The sequence below is a fragment of the Propithecus coquereli genome, unplaced genomic scaffold (assembly GCF_000956105.1).
Source record: "Propithecus coquereli isolate 6110/MARCELLA unplaced genomic scaffold, Pcoq_1.0 Scaffold15, whole genome shotgun sequence".
NCBI classification, from domain to species: domain Eukaryota; kingdom Metazoa; phylum Chordata; class Mammalia; order Primates; family Indriidae; genus Propithecus; species Propithecus coquereli.
This window is the reverse complement of record NW_012139413.1, coordinates 1,575,638-1,598,298: the sequence shown is the minus strand read 5'-3', so window position 1 is coordinate 1,598,298 and position 22,661 is coordinate 1,575,638.

The window sequence follows — 22,661 nt, the reverse complement described above, 5'->3', positions numbered from 1 at the left end:
AGAAATTGTGGTATATAAATACAATGGAATATTATTCAGCCTTAAAAAAGAAGGAGATTCACGACAACATGGATGAACCTGCAGGACATTGTGCTAAGTGAAATAAGCTAGACACAGAAAGACAAATACTGCATGATCTCACTTTTAGATGTGGAATCTAAAAATAAGTTGAATGCATAGAAACAGAGAGTAGAATAGTGGTTACCAGAGCAAGGAGGGGGAGGAAGTGGGGAAATAAGGAAATGTGGGTCAACACAAAGTTGCAGTTATGCAGTATGACTGGTCTGGAGATCTAATATACACCAGAAGGGCTATAGTTAATAACATGGTATTGTATACTGAAAGTTTGCTCCTAACCATAAACACCAACACACAAACACACACATACACACACACACACACACACACACACACAAAACAACCATGGAAGGTGATGAGTGTGTTGATTTGCTTACCTATAGTGATCATTTCACTGTGTATATGCACATCAAAACATCGTGTTGTACATCTTAAATATATATAATAAAAAAGCTGTGAAAACGTGCCCGTGCCATTCAGGGAACTCCTGTGAGTGGACACATCACAAATTTAGGGGCTAAGGTTTAAAAAAGCATCTGGGTCCTGTCTTAATGAGTTTTCTCCAGGTTTTATACTCTTTTCAATTCCATAATCTTTGGGAGATACAACAGAGCTAAAACTTCTGCATTCTCTGCCCCAAAATAGGGTTTTGTGAGGTAACATCTGAGACAGAGTGAAGTTGGTCCCATTTGATTCATTTTTGAGAAATCAGAAGTGCTATATATCATATCTAATGCTGAGCAGTTCCTCAATTAATTCTCTTGTTATTAAGCATTTTAAAAAATAATGGAAGAAGAGCTAGTCCTCTATCCTAGAAACCCCTACTGAATATGAACAGGAAAACTAAGAATAGAACTGAAGACAAATAAAGCATCTATATCAAAGTCCTAACTTTTCCAAATTTCCAATTAAGTAAATGTGACAGAGAAAAGTCATGACAATGCTGCTATAGTTAATTTATTTTTAACTTGCATCTCCTACACTCCCAAAATCAATGGAAAAATCTCTAACGGCCGTACTGGTGTGATCACAAAAGAGAAAAAAAACAGTTTCTATTTTTAAGTTCCTGCTTCCTATTATTCAGACGTGCTTTGGAATTTTTTCTCCGCAATTTGAATGTTGGTTGCTGCCCTGTTACTTAGCCAGCATTGCATGATTTTAATTGAGTGTGGCTGTATCTAAGAGGGAAAGGACACCAAGTTTGTAAAGCAAACATTATGCCAGCACGACTCAAAGCTTGCTAGTTGTTTTCCTGGCTGATTTAAGATTTCCACAGATGTTAGAAACTGAATCATTATAGAATCCAAGTCCCATTAAAATGCTCTGTTTATCACACTGAATCAATAAGATGCTCTAAGTTAATACTGGTTTCCCAACACAATGAATCAATGGAATATTTTGAAGTTACATATTCAATTCCTTGTTCAGTTGTATTGGGAGTTTATTCAAGGATTACATAATCACTCAATTAGCCTACTATTCTGGGTCCAGAACTCCTGGGACACTTTCCAACACATTTTTCTCCTTCATCAAGATAGTTTATTACTAACACATTATATAACCTAACAGAATAAACGATTATTGAAACAACTTTTTTCTCCATGGAATTAAAAATCCACCAAAATTTAAATAAATGAAAATTCTTTTTTTCTTATAAATACAATAGACTAGCACTAGCCACAGCTCCAATACAGTTAACAATTACAATAGTGACCAAAAAAAGCATAAACTGAGTACTACTCAAAAGCCTTTCCTCATTCTTTGCCAACAGGACTCCGATTTTTTTTTATTTGATGATGAGCTTTAAAATACACACCTTAAACTCCCTTGTAGCTGAGGGTGACCATGTGTTCTAGGCAATAAAACATAGTCTGAATTTCTTAGTGAAGTTTCCAGGAAAGCTATTGTTTCCTGACTGTTTAAAAAAAGAAAAAGGAGAGAGAAAGAAAAGACTTTCCCTTTTTCTTGCTTGGCACTGAGAAACGGTGGTGGTGGCTGGCTGTGAAGTGACAATTCTGCAACATCGAAGTGAAAACTTCGTGCTACAAAAGGTAGACCAAGAAACAAGATGATCTGCATCCTTGATTCCTTTTGAGCAGCTGTGCCTCAGTTCTGGACTTCCTGCTCTCAGATGTCTTACTAGTTGAGAAGAAATCCCTTTATGTTCAAGGAAGAGTGGTCAAAACTTGTGACATGAGGCTGAAAGAAATCCAAGTGATATACACTTGACCCTGGACCAACATGGGTTTGAACTCAAAGGATCCATTTACATGCAGATTTTCCTCTGCCTCTGGCACTCCTGAGACAGCAAGAACAATCTCTCCTCTTCCTCCTCCTCAGCCTACTCCACATGAAGACTGCAAGGATGAAGACCTTTATGATGATCCACTTCCACTTAATGAACAGTAAACATATTTCCTCTACTTTATGATTTTCTTAATAACGTATTTTTTCTCTAGCTTACATTATTGTAAGAATGCAGTATATATTAATAATACATGTAACATACAAAATATGTGTCAGTCAACCGTTCATGTTGTTGGCAGTTAAGTATTTGGGGAGTCAAAATTTTACACAAATTTTTGAGCCCATGAAGGGTCAGTGCCCCTAACCCCTGCATTGCTCAAGGGTCGACCGTAATACCTGTTCTATGTGTCCAGTGCAGTTGTTACTGCACAAACCCAGGGAGAATCATTGACTTTGTGTTCTGTACAAACAAGTGGCCCCGTAGCTGCCAGACACTAAATACATTCTGAGGATTTAAAGATTAATGAAGTATGGATTCTGCCTTTCAGGAGCTTACAACCTAATGATTGGAGATAAATTTGTAAACAGTTACAATATAATGCTACCTTTGAAGTCAGTGTTTCATAAAGTCATAAAGGGTGTTCCCTGGGACAGCAATTGAGTTAAAATTGTCTATCATCTATAAGTTTGGAAAATTCACTATCTTAAAGGCTACGAGGAGTCCTGTAGCAAAAAGGCTGTTTAACCTTCTTTGACCTACTGTTTCTTAAGACTATTTAATAATGAAACCATTTTTCCCCCAGGCAGTACCTCCTAGTGTTCAAAGAAACATATGGAAATGTTGTACTAAGTGATTTAATAAAGTTATAATCTCAGTGCTGTGGCAAAATGATATCTATGAAAATAATTCAGCTATATTTTAATTATTCAAAAATAGTCCTTTTTTTTTAAACTGCTGTGGGTTTAATTGTGTCCCCGCAAAAGATATGTTGAAGCCCTAACCCCTGATACCTTGAATGTGACCTTATTTGCAAACAGAATCTTGGCAGATACAATGAAGATATAACTTAAGCTGAGGTCATACTGGATTAGGGTGGGTTCTAAATCCATACACTGGTTCCCTTATAAGAAAATCACTGGTGTCCTTGTAAGAAGAACAGAGGACACACAGACACACAGAGCAGAAGGCGATGCCATGACAGAGGCAGAGATTGAAGTGATACAGCTGCCAGCCAAGGACACCAGGATTGCTGGCAGCACCAGAAGCTCAGAGGGAGCCATAGAGCAGAATCCCCCTCTGAGCCCCCGAAAAAGAACAAACCTGGATGACACCTTGATATGGACTTAAGGCCTGGGGAGCTTTAAGTGAATCAATTTCTATTGTTTTTAAGCCACGTACTTTGTGGTACTTCATTATTTCAGCCCTAGGAAACTGATAGAACATCATATTTCCTATTTGGCTTGTATCAATTCTATTTGTTCTTGAAATTTTTCTTGGTACTTTCCTTCCAGTCTAGCAGCTGCAAGATGGGAAAGAAAAGGCTTAAGTCCAGAAGAATCTGAGCCCTGACTCAGACTATTTTTAACTCTGAATTTAGGCAAGTTACCTAGAGGATCTGAGTCTGTTTTCTCAAAAATGATAAAAACTTTGATCCATTCATCAATTCATCCATTCATCTGACAAACATTGATTAAGCCGTAACTGTGCGAAGCACTGTGCAAAGTACGTAGATAGATATTAAATGGGCAATTGCTAAATCCTACAAAGAAAAAGCATGTGCTAAAAGAGGGCATAACCCGACCACATAAGCTAGTTCCGGAGGTGATTTTGAGGATTAAATGACAGATATATGAATGTACTTTATCATCTGTACCTCTCAATACAAAGAAAGGTATTATTATAAATATGATTAGATGAATTAATGAAAATTGTCCTTGTTCCCTCTGGTCAAACTGGTAAATAATACATAAAAAAAAAAAAAAAATTGGTGGCATTTCAAAGAACTGGCAGAAAAAACTCCTGGAGGATCATAAGAGGGGATAGGATATGAGAGATTCCTGAATTTATTCATCATTTGTTCAACAAAGTAGATCTGCTCATATTCTTCATAGACTTAGCCAAAGCCCATCTAGCATGTATTGTATTTAAATTAGATGATTCATCATTATTTCCTTTTTCCTCCAAAGGAAGATAAAATAGTCATGTTTACTCAGTAAGTGGTACACATAGGAAATAATATTGGTAGGAAGATAAAAGGAAGGTAAATTGGCTATTGGTGTTACATTGGCAAAACATGTAATAGAACAGAAGAGAATAAGTTGTCTTATATGAAATATCTTTGCAGTCATGCAGCTGAATATCTGAAAGTTCAAGTCACTGGTATCTGCATGTGCATAGATGAAGGGGCAAAAAATCCTTCTCAGCAAACCTGTCAGGGGTTATCTTCTGATTCCTCTTGGGGCTTCCCAGCCATGTGAAGGGCCACTTCCTCGGCATTCAGAAGACTTGACTTTCCACCTCTCAAAAAGTGAGCAGCCAGGAGTTTTCCACGTGAGGATAAGTGCTGTCCTATTAAAACTTTATGAAGTGACAACGAGCCCTCTTCTTTTAGAAAGAAGGAGTCATGCAGTCATGCAGCTACTCTGTATTAAAATTCCCACACAAAGGTACAGACTGCATTGGAGTAAGAAAGGAGTCGTGCAGGAAAAGAGCTCCGGCTGTGCGCATTGAGCAACTGGGTCTACAGGCCCAACTCTGGGACTTTCTAGTTCCAGGGGTCAATAAATGCACCCCCCACTTTCTGCCCCAAAGTTAAAAAAAAAAATGACACAAGAATAAATACTGAAATAATGATTCTATGTGTTTATGTAAATAAATACACAAAGCTTTGAATTTGCTTTTTAAATACTGTTTATTGTAAAAAGACATATCTTGCTATTACAGAATTTAGTACATTAAAAATTTTCAACATCACAACCAACATTTTTTCAAGATATAAATTTTATTTTTAAAAAAACTCAAATTGAATATCTTTCCTCCATTCAAGATTCAAAGAAAAGGAATCATAGCTTCAAACCTTGCCTGCAGTAATTCAAAACAAACCACCTAATCAGCAAAAGGAGATTTGTTTCACAGACTTGGAGGGAATTTTGGCAAACAAGGCTCATCTGTTTAATCAGGATGAAAAAATTGTGAGGAAAATATAATGACGTGATTAGCATTTGGGTTATATTTATACCTACTCCGAGCCATCTCCTAATTATATTCATAAATTGTCCTAAAACTGTGCAAACCTCTGAAGTTTTTCTGCCATGATATATCCTAAACACCAGACCCTTCCCTTTAACACTCCCATAACAGTTCTCTTAGGGTCCAGTGGTCCAGCTGAAACCAAAGTGGGTTAATACGGTTCGAATGTGGGAGAGATAGGATTGAACAGTGAGAGACAATTTGAGTGCCAGTACATTCTACTCAGAGATGACAAATGTGTGGAAGGAAATATGAACATTTCGAGAAAACATGAGGACTCACAACAAGATCTAGAAGAATCTAGAGACTTGTGTATATTCACACACACATATATTCATCTAAAAAGAGATGTAAATATGATACCCAATTCCTGTTTCAAAACCCTAACTTCAATTACAGAGTGCTAGTGTTGAAAAAAATATAAGACATCATCTAGCTCATTTTTCTCATTTCACAGGTGAGTAAGCAAGGGCAGGAAAGGCAAGATTACTTAATCAAGGACACAGAGTGTGCAGAGCTGGCTGGAGCTGGGCAGGCTGGGGAGCCCATGGTGAGGATGGGAGCCCAGGTTAGCTCAAGGAAGAGGAATCTGCCCTGGAAATACTACGCTCCTGGAGAAAGTCCTTCCACCTTTCCTCTCTCCCCTCTGTGGGCCAGGTGCTCACCACCCTGTGTATCACCAGCCACGTGGGGTCTCTTCATAATGCTCCTACTAACAATCCAAGGGTACCCTGTTTGCTTTTTTTTACTAGAAGCCGGAAGGTCAACTAACAGTAAACTCCGGTGAATCTTTACTCATCTGTGTTTGTCCAGCAATTACAAAGACATACTCCTTTCTTTTACAGTATTTGATTGCTTGACTAGAATCTAGAGTTTTTTCGTTCACTTTAGTTCATTTTTTTCCTCTTATACACTTAAAATAACACATCGTTCAAAAAGAAATGTAATTAAAAATGTACGTGAAGCAAACCGAAGTCTTGATTTACATATCAACTTTAAAGTGTTGTTTTTTTTTTTTGTCAACTGCCCACAGCTGTTTTTTAAAAAAAGTGACTTTTGAATTCAGTATTATCAATATAATAAAATAAGGACACAGGCACAGAGCTGGTGTGATTTGAGGCCCCTTGGCTTGAGAGGTGTCTTGTCTTTTTACTTTTTCTCCCCAGGCTCACGCTTTGAAGAGAACAAAGTAGTCTGGAGTTTCTCTCCCTTCCCCAGAGTCATTATTATCTGAGGAGCAAAGAAAACAAAGCAGAATGTTGCTTCACTGCAGCACTTCTCAATCTTTCATGCCTGTTTCATCTTGTGGTGGTGGTGGCAATGTTCCAGGCTATGGGGAAAATAGGCTCTTACATGCAGTGCTTAAGCAAAGAGTAATTTATTAATACTAACACAGATGAGTACATAGGAACGAAAAGAAATAAACAAAAGGAAGAAGCCCTTTAGGCATGCCCCCAACAATAAAGCCACTATTCCCTTAAGAGCCACTCTTAGGAAATAGCTTCCCCTCTGAGGCCCCTTGTCCCTAAAATTTCACACCCTCCATTGCTTTTTCTCCCAGCCCCAGTTTATTCCTAGGTGAACTGGCTCACCTCTCACCGGTCGGTCACAAAAGAAGATTATAATCCCACATATATAAAATATATTACTTACTGAACTCATATCAGATATAATTGCTTTATGGAGATTATAAAATTTGAAACAGGTTAGCTTTTCAGGCTTGCAATACAAATTCAACATAAAAATGCTTATCTGATGATTTTTATTTAGCCAATCATTAAGGAGAGAAAATTAGAAGGAGCAATTTTTTCCTCGGGTAGCAGACAATTACGCTTTTCGCGCAAAACTTTTTTAACTTTAACATATTTTAAGAGGAAATCTTTCTAAAATACATAACATGTTTCCATGACTCTACCCATAGAGCAAATAAAACATAATTTAATTCTTTACTAGTGTCAGGATTATCAAAGGGGGTCCTGGTCTTCCGTATCAAGACATTTCTTTATCACAGAGCAGCATGGCCTCTCCCAAGTGAACGGGCCAGCCAGGCAGCAGCTAGCTAGGTGGAAGGGATTCCTCTGAGTCTCTGGGCCACTGGTTATCAGATAATTGGCATCAGGACAGTCAAATGGAGCCCTGACATGATTGTTCTCAGAAGTTCTGGGAAACAGTCCTGTTTAACTCCTCCAGAGCAAGCACTTGGCATATGACCACAGCCACACCCAGAATTACAGATGGGGCTGTCTCATGACTCTGCGGGAAGTTTTCTTCTTTACTTGGGTTGTGCTGCACAGTATATCATTTACTGCCCGCAATTTGGTGAAAGAGAACTTCTCTGGGCTCCTTGCTAAGTGCGTACACACAATGCCAAACGGAGTCTTCTGAGTGCCAAGTATAATTCACAAAGGACAAAGAACTAAGGTAATCCATTCCTTAAAAATACCTGAGTAATACAACCCAAAGAATGTGCCCTACCTCCAAGCCTATGAATATTTGAAGTAAATGTAATAATCCCTACCCTTAAATTAAATGGATAAAGTTATAAACACGGTTTAAAGGGCTAAAAAATAATCCAAACTCAGTCATGGAAATAATTGCTTTATGATTTGGGGCAAAGGGTTAATCTTTGAAGAATACAGATAATTAAAATCTCTACAAGAGAGATACTAATTTAAACCCCTTCACATTCTTGAGTATAAATATGTTTTGCTGACAGACATAGATAATAACATTTAAGAAAACATTATGAACAAAACAAGATTTATAAAGGTTATAATCCACATTATCAAAACTTCCTTTCCCAAGTTCTGGCATTGTATACTGTTTTCTTTTTTAATACTAGGTGCAGTTTATAATACTTTGATAATTTTCAAAATCTTATTATGTCTTCCCTTTTCCTAGTAAATGAAGCCCATTTGCCTCATCTTAGCATTTTTAAGCTTATCCACTCAGTGACCCCAATTTATCTTTCCATCTTAATTTCTAATCTTCATTATACAAAACCTGTATTCTCATATTATTAGACCTTTCACTATTTTTTGAGAAAGCTTTTCACTGTTCTCATACCATTTCTAATGTCACCTTCTACATGAAGTTTCTGTGACTCCTCCAAACAAAAGGGATTGGTCCTTTATCTGAATCTCTGTAGCCCCTTGTGCTTTCCATGTGGCATATATCATACATTTTCCTGTGTTATTATCCATATGTATCTTATCTCACTTACTAGATTGTAAGTAACTCAAAGGCAGAATATGGGTTATCTGCCCATGTGAGTATCATTCACAGCACCTAGCACAATGCCTTGTATATACAAAATGCAAGATAAAAGAATGATATTACATACGTATGCATCAGATCCCTTTCAGTTGCAACATAACAGAAACCCACTTCAAACTGGCTTAGTTTCTAAAGGGAAATTTTATTGAATCGTATAAATGGGCAGTACGGAGATCCAGCTGATCCCAAGCGTAAAAGGACTGAGGAGCTCAAAGAATGTCATTACAGTTCTCTCTCTCCATCTGTGTTTTTTCTTTATCTATTTGACTTCATTTTTCACAGAGATATTTTCCACATGATGGTCAAGAAAGGCACCAGCAGCCTCAGGTCCCATACTCCAAGAAAGACAACCATTGGCTCTGCTTAAATTTCCTACAATCACACCAGATATAGAATGAGAGCCTAGTTTCTTATGGAACACAAAGAGAAATGATAAGACAGCATGCTGGATAGTAGTAGACAGTTTTTATAACAAGAAACTACAAAATTACACTACAAATTATAAATTGAGTTAACTCTTTCAGAACCTTACAGATTAACATAAGGGTTAGCTTTACAATTTTTAAATTTTAGTGAAACTTTCATATCAACGTGCATGTATTACATGATTTTGTATTATGTTCAAGGGATACAAATGGTATAAAAGCCAAAATTTTAACCACTGAGGAATCACAGTCTAGGTGCTTGACAAAATGTCGGGCATGACAAATGGATGAATATAATAAATGATATTAACCAAGTGTTAAATATTGCAGCACAGATTATCACCTTAATAATACCTCAGGAAAGAAAGAATGACTGTGGAATAGAATAGTCACTGAAGATTTTTATGGGGGTGGTGAAACTGTTTTGATTAAAGAAAGATGAATTGTTTTTGAATTGTTGGAAGAGTGAAGGAAGAAAAGAGAGTGAAAGGAAAGAGAATGAAGTGGTCTAGAAGTAGACATTCTATTTGCAGAGACATAATTGTAGACCCACTTATGGAGAATTCATGTTTGAAATAAGCCTAGATTGTTATAGTGAGGTTAGCTTGAATAAGGTTTTGAATACTGGGTTTATGAGTTTGAACTTGATCTAGTTATTACAATTTCACTATATATAGGTTTTAAGAATGGAAATGGTAATCCCCTTCATGTCATGACATAAGAGGGGGACAGAGTCGAAATATTTCTGCTGTGAAATGGGAGCTACCACTTACATTTATGCAGGTTGCACAGCACACAGCCCTAGTGGGCACTGATCCAATTGCAGTGGGAATGGTGCCTCCTAAGACTGTGCAGTGCACAATCCTTTTAATGATATATGGTTCATCTAGATGACTTTCAAGAAACATATAACACGTGAATTTGACCAGGGTGGAAGATAAGGAGGTGCTAGGTAGAAGTTATAGAGAAGGTTGAAGAGAAAAATGAAGTTTGGATTATACAGTACCTTGAATGTTAGGCTAAGAAATGTGGGTGCTAGTTTGTGTTTAATGGAGGGGAGAATTTGGGAAAGCCATTGAAGAATTTTGAAAAGAACAGTAAAGTTGCAATCCGTGTTTTAGGAAAATTAAATTTAGGCTACTGGGTTCAAGATAGATTCAAGGGAAAGAAACTGGCAAAATAGAGAACTGCTGAAAGATTGTAGTGCAGAAAAAAGTGGACCATAAGATGGAAAGCAAAGGAGAGAACTGAGAGGTATTTAAAAAAACAACAAGAAAGAAAGGCAAAAGAGGAATTTTGTGACTCTCTTACAAAAGAAACATATATCCTGGAACCTTTTATAATAATAGGTAGAAAATAAAGGACAAAATTACTTCGGATTGTTCCCAATGACTATACTGCTGGAAATTATATATCTCTTAACAGTTTACACAGTGCTTTCACATATATTATCCCATGTGAATATAGATACTTTTTTAAATTATGAAATTACGCAATGTTCTAAATGTATATAAAAAAGTCACATATATAAAAAAACAGAAAGTATTATCACCTATAATAGAATGTGATGTAATATTGGAATAGCAAACTTACCTATGTTTATTTAGACCAAAAAGAAATGAATGGGCAGTGATGTCAGAATGTCTAAAAACAGTCTGTTCATGGGTTCTGGATTCCATTCCTTTATGATTCTTCAGAAATCTTGTTCCCTATCTTTCCTTTTCCCATCAATGATCTTGCCTTCAGTATTTTAAAAAAACATTCTTTGACTTGATTTTCATTCTGTGTTAACTTTTTACTTTCCATCAATCCAAGCTGCTGACAGAGTAGTGTGTTTCCTCCTCCTCTGTGCTATGTCATTTTTCAATCCCTTCCACCTCTGCAATTGCTCTCCCTGAAGATAACACGAATCTCCTGCTTGATATATCTATTGGACACTTTTTAATATTTACCATATTTAACTTCTATGCAGTAGCTGATACAGTTTTCTTTTCTTTTGTTCCTGAAACTCCTGCCTTGGCTTCCTGGTCTCTTCCTGCCTTAATTATTTTGTCTCTGTGCCTTTAACTTTCTCCTGTTTTTTCATGTTAATAATTTTCTAGAGTTCCATCCTTCACCCCCTACTCTTCTCATTGTACACACTTTTCTGGGGAATTTCATCCACTGCCTAAAGCTTATATACTGGTAATGCTCAATTCTGTATCTTCAATCCAGATCCAAAGGCATATATTTATAATTGGATGTCTCACAAACATGCCCAGCACTGAACTTCTTACCTGTGCTTCAAATTTGTTTTTCCTTTTGTATTCTCTTCAGAGTTTATGGAGCCACCATTCATGCAAGCAGCTAAGGTAGAAAACAAGAAGTTGTCCTTGATTCTTTCTTTTATCTCATCCTCCAAATGATGGTTAATTTTATGTGTCAATTTGACTGGGCCACGGGGTGCCCAGATATTTGGTTAAACATTATTCTGGGTAAGAGTGTGCCTGGGTGAGATTAATATCTGAATCAGTTGACTAAAAAAAGCAGATTGCCTTCACCAAAGTGCCTCATCCAATCCAAAGAAGGTCTGAGTAGAATAAAAGGCCCAGTAAGAAAGGATTCTATCTGTCTGCCTATCTTTAAACTGAGATATCAGTCTATGAACTGAGACATCAGTCCTCTTCTGCCTTCAGACTTAAAATCAGACTGGAACTTGTACTATCAGCTCTCCTGATTTGCAAATCCCTTCAGACTTAGATTGGAACTATATACCATCAGCTGTCTTGGGTCTCCAGCTTGCAGACTGCAGATCTTGGACTTCTCAGCCTCCATAATCACATGATCCAGTCCCTTACAGTGAATCTATTTCTATAAGAAAAAAATGTATGTCCTATTTGCTCTTTTCTTTGAAGAACCCATACTAATACAGATTTTGCTACCAAGAGTGGTAGTAGAGAAATAGAATTTTAAGAATGGGTTTTCTGAATTGGTTCTGGGGTTTCTGGAATTGGCTCTTGCTATGGTCTGAATGTGTCACTCCAAAATTCATATGTTGAAATTTAATCCTCAATGTGATAGTATTAAGAGGTAGAGACTTTTAGTCAAGCCTTCATGAGTGAGATTTGTGCCTTTACGAAAGAAACCGAAAGGAGTATGTTTGCCCCTTCTGCCATGTGAAGATGCATCAAGAAGGTGCTATCTTTGAAGCAGAAAGCAAGCCCTCATCAAGCACTGAATCTGTTGGCACGTTGATTTTGGACTTCCCAACCTGCAGAACTGTGAGCAATAAATTTCTGTCACTTATAAATTACCCAGTCTAAGATATTTTGTTACAGCAGCCCAAACAAACTAAGACAGCTCTCTAATATGATCACATTTAAAGATGCTAATTACTCTATTTCAGTAGTAAAGAGATCAATGATAGTTCATCACACAATCTGGCAATAGAGATATTCAAAGTATCTCCATTGGATGCTCCTAATCAACCACTGATAAGAAGCAAGGAACTAGGTAACTGCGTATATGATACTTTCTAGCAATTTTGGAAATATGACAAGTATGATAAAGTTGGCTGATTGCTTCTAATGGAGCTGGACAAATTGGTGAAAGAAAATGGTAAGTTCAGGGACTCATATTCTCAGCTCGAGTGCATTTATAGGATCTGAAAGCTTCTATGTGTGCCCTAAGGAATCTTTTATCTCATAGCTCCAGGGCTGAGATTGCTGAAAATCAAATGCACAATCCCATCCTATAATTGGCTAAATTACAACAGAAGTTGAACTCTAAGCCTTAAAGGTTGTGTGCTGTTAAAGTGAGGGCACCGATTAGGAAAAACAGGGGTTCTATAAGTTAGAATGAGGATATATGGGAAGACCCCAATGAAGCTGGGAATAGTGAGCCCCTAGATTCTGTTGAGTCTTCTTTACCATAGAAACAGATTTTCTAGTAGAAGTGGCTTCCCCATCCTCTAGTGTAGTGGCTCCCCAGCCCTGTTGTTTTTGGCCTCTCCACTCCTATCTAAGGGGATTAATCTTACATTGACTGAAGAAAATGTAACTGGTCTCCTCTGTGGCAGCTGCCATGTAAGACAATACTGATTCTCCTCACCACCACCCCGTATTGCTTCTAGACCTATAACTAGACTCAATTTCCAGTATGTCCCTACTAATATTGAAGTACAAAGTGTATCCCCTGAGGAAGTGTGCTATAATCAAAAAGAACTAATTTATATTTATATAGACAGAAATCCAGGGAACATGCGAGAGAATGGATATTGAGGGAGTGGGATATTGGTATTAAGAATATAAAGTGGGATCAACATGAATTTATTAATATGGATTCGCTAAGATGTGATTCTCCTTTAATGTTATAGATCAGGGAGTTAGTAAGAACTCTACCAATTTGGTTGGTTGATTATCTGAAATATGGACCAAAAAGTAGCCCTTCATGTGTGAGCTAGAAATGCCAAACTTCCCCTGATTTGATGCATAGGAGGGGATTCAAAGACTTGGGGAGATTGGAATGTTAGAGTGGATTTGTCATTTAATACCTACTCACCCACTCTGGAAAGGTCCAGAAAACATACCTTTCACCACTTCTGTGAGAAATAAATTTGTGAAGGGAGCCCAGGCATTCTTGAAGACCTCTATGACCACCGTTCTATATAGGTCAGACCTGTAGTGGGGAGTGCAGTCACTGAATTGGGAAACCTAAATGTAATGGGAATATTTGGATCTCAGAGTGGCAGGGGCCAAGTGGCAGTATTCAACCACCAAAAGGCAAAGTGAGTATGGTTACTGTAATGAACAGCAAAGTCAAGGCAGCAATCAGAATAGTCTAATATGCGCCGACCTATGGCATCAGCTAGTTGATCACAGTGTTTCTAAAAAATAGGAAGCCTGCTAAATTCTTACTTGATCCATATAAGCAGAAAAGTTATAGGTCAAATGGATAAAAGTCCAATCTAAATAATAAAAAAGGATTCCTAGACCTCCAATTGATTCCAGACTTGAGCCAGTTTATATATGCAGAACCTCTTAAATGAAGGGGAGGCAGATCCCCTTAAAGAAGGACCTCAGTACAATGCGAAAAATTTAAATATACTGTTAGTCTTTCTCCCAGCCTTTCCAAAAGGGGCCTATGGCCTTTTTATCAGGGTAGCTACATATGAAGGAAAAGAAAATAATCAGACCTTTGGGGAGTACTGGACATTGGCTATGAATTGACACTAATTCCAGGAGACCCAGAATGTCACCGTGGTCCACCAGTAAGATTAGGGGCTAGCAGATGTCAGGTGATAATAGAATTTTAGCTCAAACCCATATCATAGTAGCTCTGCTATGGTCTGAATGTTTGTGTTTCCCAAAATTCATATGTTGAAATACTAACCCCCAGTGTTGGGCTGTGAGGGCTTTGGGAGGTCATTAGGTTATGAGGGCTTTGCACTCATGAATGGGATCAGTGCCCTTATAAAAGAGGCTCCAGAGTGAAACTTCATCCTCCCTTCCAAGTGAGAACACAACTAAAAGTCACTGTCTATGAACCAGAAAATGGGCCTTTACCAGACACTAAATCTTCTGGGGCCTTTATCTTGGACCTTCAACCTCTAGAACTGTGAGAAATAAATTGTTTCTTATAAGCTACCCAGTTTATGATATTTTGTTACAGCAACCTAAATGGACTAAGACAGTCCCTGAACCCATCCTGTGGTTATTTCTCTAGTTCCAGAATGCACAGTTGGAATAGATTGTGGTGGCAGATTTGAGGTGTCAACTCGACTGAATAAAGAGATACCCAGATAGTTGGTAAAGCTTTATGTATTCTCAATCATTAGATTAATTTTTGTAAATGCTTCCATAGGCACTGCACCCATCCTTCTTCTGATGAAAGGGAAATCCAGGTGGTTTGGAAATTGATTAGAATGATCAGGTTGTCCTAAGTGTGTCTGTTAGCCTGCTTCCGCAGGAGATTAGCATGTGAGCCAGTAGACTGAGTGAGGAAGATCTGCACTCAATGTGGGCAAGCACCATCCGATCAGATGGGGGCATAGATGGAACAAGAAGGCAGAGGAAGGGTGGATTCTTGCCTTCTTTCCCAGAAGTGAAATGCCCTTTTTCTCCTGCCCTTTGATGTCAGAATTCCAGGTTCTATGGACTTTAGACTCCAGGACTTTTACCAGCAGCCTCCCAGATTCTCAGGCTGTTGACCTCTGACTGAGAGTTATATCATCAGCTTCCCCAATTCTAAAGTCTTTGGACTTTGGCTGAGCCATGTTATTGGCTTCTCTGCTTCTCCACCTTGCAGATGGCCCATCATCTGCACATGGGTTCCCTGACCTGTGGAGTGAGGGCTATTATGCTGAGAGAGGCCAAGTAACAGTATTGTAATTGCCTCTAGCTGTGAAAATAATAGACCAAAAGCACTACTGTGTTCCAGGAAGGATTGAAGAGATCAGTGCCACCATCAAGGACTTGAAAGATGCAGGGATAGTGATTCCTACCACATCTCCATTCAACTGGCCTATTTGGCCTATGCAGAAGACACATGGATTGTGGAGAGTGATGGTGAATTAATGTAAGCTTAACCAGATGGTGCCTCCAATTGAAGCTGCTATAGCAGATATGGTTTCATTGTTTGAGGAAATTAACACATGCTCTGGTACCTGGCATGCAGCTATTGATCTGGCAAATGGTTTTTTCTTCATCCTTGTCAATAAGGTCCAACAAAAGCAGTTTACTTGCAGCTGGCAAGGCCAGCAATGTACATTCACTATCCTACCTCAGAGGTATATCAACTCTCTAGCCCTATGTCATAATTTAGTTCATAGGGATCTTGATCACCTTTCCCTCCCACAAGATATCACAATGGCCCATTATATTTATGACATTATGTTGATTGGAGGTAGTGAACAAGAAGTAGCAATTCCACATCTATAAAAAATTTAAAAATTAGCTGGGTATACTGGTGTGTGCTCCTAGCTACTCAGGAGGCTGAGGCTAGAGGATTGTTTGAGTCCAGGAGTTTGAGGCTGCAGTGAACTATGATCATGCCACTGTACTCCAGCCTGGGTGACAGAGTGAAACCTTGTCCGGGGGGAAAAAAAAGAAGAAGAAGAAGATGACGTAGCAACAACTCTAGATTTATTGGTAAGACATTTTCAGATCAGAGGAAAGGAAATAAATCTGGGCCTAAAAATTCAAGGGTCTCAGTGAAATTCTAGGAGTCCAGTGGTGTGGGGCATGTTCAGATAGCCTATGTAGGATTAAGGATAAGTTGTTGCATTTGGCCCCTCCTACAACCAAAAAAGAGGCACAATGCCTAGTGGAACTTTTTGGATTTTGAAGTCAACATAGTTCTCATTTGGGTGGGTTACTCCAGCCCATTTAAAAAGTAACCTGAAAAAAAAGAAAAGAAAAAAAACTACTAGTTTTGTGTGGAGCCCAGAGCAGCAGAAGGCTCTGCAAAAAGTCCAGGCTTCTGTACAAGTTGCTTTGGTTTTGGACCATATGATCCAGCAGATCCAATGGTGTCTAAACTGTAAGTGGCAGATAAGGATGCTGATTAAAGCCTTTAGCTTGTACTACAGGTGCATCACAGTGCAGGCCCTTAGGATTTTGGCCCAAAGCCTGGGCATCTTCTGCAGATAATTATTCTTCTTCTGAGAAACAGCTTTGGCCTGCTACTGGGCCTTAGTAAAGACTCAGTGCTTTACCATAAGCCACCAAATTACCATGCAACTGAGTGTTATTGACCCACCAAGCCATAAAGCTGGGCATGAACAGCAGTACTCCATCATCAAATGAAAGTGGTATATACATAACAGGGCCTAAGCAGGCCCTGAAGGCACAAATAAATTACATGAATAAGTGACCCAAATGTCTCATGATCCCCATTTCTGCCACATTACCTTCTCTTGCCTACTCTACACCTATGGCGTCATGGAGAGTTCCCTATGATCAGTTGACAAAGGAGAAGACTCAGGCCTGGTTTACAGGATGGTTCTGCACAATATGTACTCACCAACTGGAAGTGTGCAGCTATAGCACTGTATTCCCTCTCCGTGACTTCCCTGAAGGACAATGGTGAAAAGAAACCCTCGCAGTGGGCATAACTTAGAACAGTGTACCTGGTTGTTCACTTTGCTTGGAAGGAGAAATGGCCAAATGTTCAATTATAAGCCTATTCACAGGCTATGGCCAATGATTTGGCTGAATGGTTAAGTACATAGAATAAACATAATTGGAAAATTGGTGAGAGGAAAATTTGGGGAAGAGGTGTGTGGATAGACCTCTCTTAATGGGCAGAAAAGGTGAAGATATTGTGTCCCATGTGAATGCTCAGCAAAAGGTGATCTCAGTAGAGGAGGATGTTAATAATCAGGTGGATAGGATGGTCCAGTCTGGGGATACCAGTCAACCTCTATCCTGAGCCATCCTGCCATTCCCCAATAGGATCATGAACAAAGTGGCTATGGTGCCAGGGATGGAGATTATAAATTGGCTCAGCAACATAGACTTTGACTCACCAAGGCTGACCTGGTTACAGCCACCACTGAGTGGCCTAATTCTCCAGCAGCAGAGAACAACACTGAGGCCCCAAAATGGCACCATTCCCCAGGGTGATCTGTTATCTACCTAATGGCAAGTTGATTACAGCAGATTACTTCTATTGTGGATGGGGCAGTATTTTATTCTTAGTGGAATAAAAACTTAATTTGGTTACAAATTTGTCTTCTGTGTATACAGTGCTTCTGCCAAAATAGTCATTTATGGACTTACAGAATGTGTTATCCATCATTATGGTATTCCATACAGCATTGTTTCTGATCAAGAGACTCGGTTCACAGAAAACAAAGTGTGGCAATGAGCCCATGCTCAGGAAATTCACTGGTCTTACTATATTCCCCACCATTCTGAAGCAGCTGGAATAGCCTTTCAAAGAATCAGTAACAGTGTCAGTTAGATTGTAATACATTGCAGGTCTGGAGAAAGGCTCTCTAGAAGGTTGTATATGGTCTGAATCAGCATCCAATATATGACACTGCTTTTCCCATAGCCACGATTCACAGATCCTGGAATCAAGGGGTAGAAATACAGTAGCAAGACTCATCATTACCCTCCAGTGACACATTAGCAAAATTTTTGCTTTCTGTTCCCACCCTTATGAACTGCTGGCCTAGAGGTCTTAGTTCTAAAGGGAGGAATTCTTCCACCAGGAAACAAAATAAAACAATGATTCCATTTACTGCTTCCCAGCCACTTTGGACCCCTCACACCTCTGAATCAACAGACCATGAAGGGAGTTGCTGTGGCTTGCTGGGGTGATTGGTATTGACGACCAAGGGGAATTAGACTGCTCCACAATGGAGGTAAAAATGAGTATATCTAGAATACAAGAGATCCCTTAGGACATCACTTAGTATTACCATGTGTTGGGACTAAGGTCAATGGAAAACTACAACCCAATCCAGGCAGGAATGCTAATGGCCCAGATCTTTCAGAAATGAAGGTTTGAATCACTTCTCAAGGTAAAGTACCATGACCAGCCTTGGTGTTTGCTGAAGGCAAAGGGAATATAGAATGGGTAATAGAAGAAAGTTGTTATAAATACAAGCTATGACCACATGAACAGTTACAGAAGTGAGAATTATAATTGCCCTCATGAGTATTGCTCTTTATTTTGCTATGACTATGTTTATGTGTATGAATATGTGTATATATACATAAACATAGACATATATACATACACATGCATTAGGCAAATATCTTTTGTTTTCTTCGTTCTCTTATTTATCATGTAACATAAGCTGTATTGACTTTATATCATACTATTTGTTTTTAATATTATGTCATTGTTATGTCTGATAGTTCATTAAGTTATAGACTATCAGAAGAGTAAGCATCACCCAAGGATTTTACCTCCTCTTCTGGGGAAGTGCATTGTTAGTTGTACACACAACAGTTATATCATGTTAAATGGAACTATGACTTTCTTGTTGTTTATATTTGGAGATTAAGTATGTTTAAGAATATGTCTTTGGGTCCCAAGTTAATAAGGGTTGAACTTGTGATGGTTAATTTTATGTGTCAACTTGACTGTGCCAGACAGTTCCCAGATATTTGGTTAAACATTTTTCCAGGTGTGCCTGTGAGGATGTTTCTGGATGAGGATAATATTAGAATCGGCAAGCTTGGTAAAGCAGATTGCCCTCCCAAATGTTTGTGGGCCTCATCCAAAATGTGGAAGGCCTGAATAGAATGAAAGACCCATATGAAAGAATTCTTTCTCCCTGCCTAACTGTCTTTGAACTGAGACATGTCTTTAAACTGAGACATTGGTCTTCTGCTTCTGGACTTGGACTTAGGCTGGAACTTAACACCATTGGCTCTCCTCATTTTCATGCCTTTGGACTTGAACTGGAACTATATCATTATCTCTACTGTTTTCTGCTTGCCAACTGCAGATCTTGGATTTCTCAGCTTCTATAATTGCATGAGCCAATTCCTTATATGTGTTCTGTTTCTGTGGAGAACCCAGACTAATACACTTCACAAATAATTTTACCTGGAATTTTTCTGGAATCTAGCCACGCCTCTCATCTCAATTCTCACTGCCATTGCCTTTATTATTCATTGCCACTATTAGCTCAATGACTTTCTAGTAGGTCTCTTTCTTTCTCTCTCTCTCTCTCTCTTTGCCATTCTCAAGTCTGTTATTTACATCACTCTCAGAAGAAAGGTTCTAATTAAAGATATTTGGTCCTCCCTGTTTAATTTCCTTCAATAACTTCCCAATGCCTTAAAGAAAAAAATCCAAATTTATTAGGATGATTTTCATAAACTATATCTTCTTTATTATCTGTCTTCTCTCAGCATCATTGTTTTGAGACACATCCATGTTATTTTGTGTATCAATAGTTCCTTCATTTTATTGCTGAGTAATATTCCATTGTATAGATATACCAAACTTTGTTTATCCATTCATCTGATAAAGGACTTTTAGGTTATTTCAAGTTTTTGGCTATTACAAATAAGGCTGCTGCAAACATTTTTGTTTACAGTAAAACAAAACATTTTGTTTACAGCAAAACGTTTTTGTTTACAGTCTTTGTGTGGACATACACGTTTATTTTTCGTGTAAATACCTAGATGAAAGATGGCTGAATCACATAGTAGGTGTACTTTTTAAGAAATTGCCAAACTATTTTTCAAAGTCGTTGCATCATTTTACATACCCACCAACATATCGCATGAGTTCTAGTTGTTCCACATCTTCTCTAACACTTGGTATGGTTTTAATTTATTGAGACTTATTTATGTCCTATATTTGGTCCATCTGTGTAAAGGATCTGTGTATACTTAAAAAGGATGTGCATTCTGCTGTTATTAGGAGGAATGTTTTACAAATGTCAATTAGGTCATTCTAAGTGATAGCGTTGTCCAATTCCTTTATATTCAAACAATTTTCTGGCTATTTGTTTTATCACGTATTGAGAGAAGAGCATTTAAAGCTCCAAATATAATTGGCAATTTGTCCATTTCTCTTTGTTCTGTTAATTTTTGCTTCATGTATTTAGCAGTCCTGCTACTAGATGCATAAACATTTTAGGATTATTATGTTCTTTGAATAAATTGATTCCTTTATTATTATGAAATGATTTCCTTTATTCCTCATTTTATTCCTGATAATATTCTTTTCCCTGAAATCTACTTTGTCTGATATTAATATAGCCACTCCACCTTTCTTTTGATTAGTATTATCATGGGTGTATTTTTTCATTTGGGGGGGATTTTTTAACTTTTTTTTTCTTTTTTCCTTTTTTTTTTAAATTTCAGAATATTATGGGGGTACAAACACTTTGATAACATATATTGCCTTTGCACCACCGGAGTTAGAGCTTCAAGCGTGGCCATCCCCCAGACAGTGTGCGCCTCACCCATTAGGTGTGAATATACCCATCCCCCTCCCTGCTCCCAACTGCCTGACACTCGATGAATGTTTCTTCCATATGTGCACAGAGGTGTTGTTCAATTAATACCAACTTGATGGTGAGTACATGTGGTGCTTGTTTTTGCATTCTTGTGATACTTTACTTTGAAAAATGGGTTCCAGCTCCATCCAGGATAATTTAAGAGGTATTAGTTCACCATTGTTTTTTGTGGCTGAGGAGTACTACATGGTATACATATACCACATTTTGTTAATCCATTCATGTATTGATGGATGCTTGGGTTGTTTCCACATCTTTGCAATTGTGAATTGTGCTGCTATAAACATTCAAGTGCAGATGTCTTTATTATAGAACATCTTCTTTTTCCTTTGGGTAGATGCCTAGTAATGGGATTCCTGGATCAAATGGTAGTTCTACTTTAAGCTTACAGAAAAATTGCAAAAATAGTTGAGTTCTTGTATACCCTTCACCCAGCTTCCCCTACTGTAAAATGTCTCTTTATTCTCTCAGCTTTGTATTCTCCATTAGAGAGATTGCCATGCTCCACCTGGATTCCCCCTTCTCTGTGCTGCAGCCTCCTCTCCAGGCATTAGTTAGGACAATCGTAAGGTTTGCCCCTTGTTTCATCTCTCTCTAGGATTACTTTTCCCTGATATCTAATGTCTGAAGCCATTGTTTTATAGAGTTTTTTAGTTGTTTCAGACTGTAATATAAATCTAGTTCTCCTGTATGGTATTTTGAACCTTATTTTTGTTCTCACTTAGCATCCATCATATCATTGAATATCCTTTGAAAGAACTAGTTTAGCACATAATGTGAAGCATTCCACTAGTATTCACTTGAACATCTTTACTATTTTCCTGCACACAAGCTCCCAGTGTGCTTTCACTCCTGGTAGCCGGTAACTGAGTCTGTGTTGCAGGACTGCCCTCAGGGTGTTTGCACAGAAAGGGCAAGAAAATTCCTGGGAATTTACTGCCTCATTATAGACCTTAACCAATGACTCCATGGAGCAGAAATATAAATAGGCCAGCTGCCTTGCTTCTAATGGGAGCAACTCTGAGTTATGATCTACACTTTCTCCAAAGCTCTTCTGAGAGATTGAGCAAATGTTACATTCTATGGGATTTTGCTTGTTTGCCATCCTTCCCACTACCATACTGGTTTTTCATAGAAATTCTTCCTAATAATCCTCCTTCACATTTGTCCTTTATTTAGGATCTATTTCTGAGGATCCCAAGCTATAGTAACCAGTTTTAATTGCTGGTTAATATTCTACTTTTTATCTCATAATTTATTTAACTAATCCCCAATAGTTCAACATTAATGTTTCAATTTTTTTTTCTACAATAGCTAGCTTTGTAATGATTATCTTTGCATGAAAAAATGGTTTTCTGAGAAGCAGATTACTTTCTACGGATGGATTCCTAGACAGGAAATCACTAAATCAAAG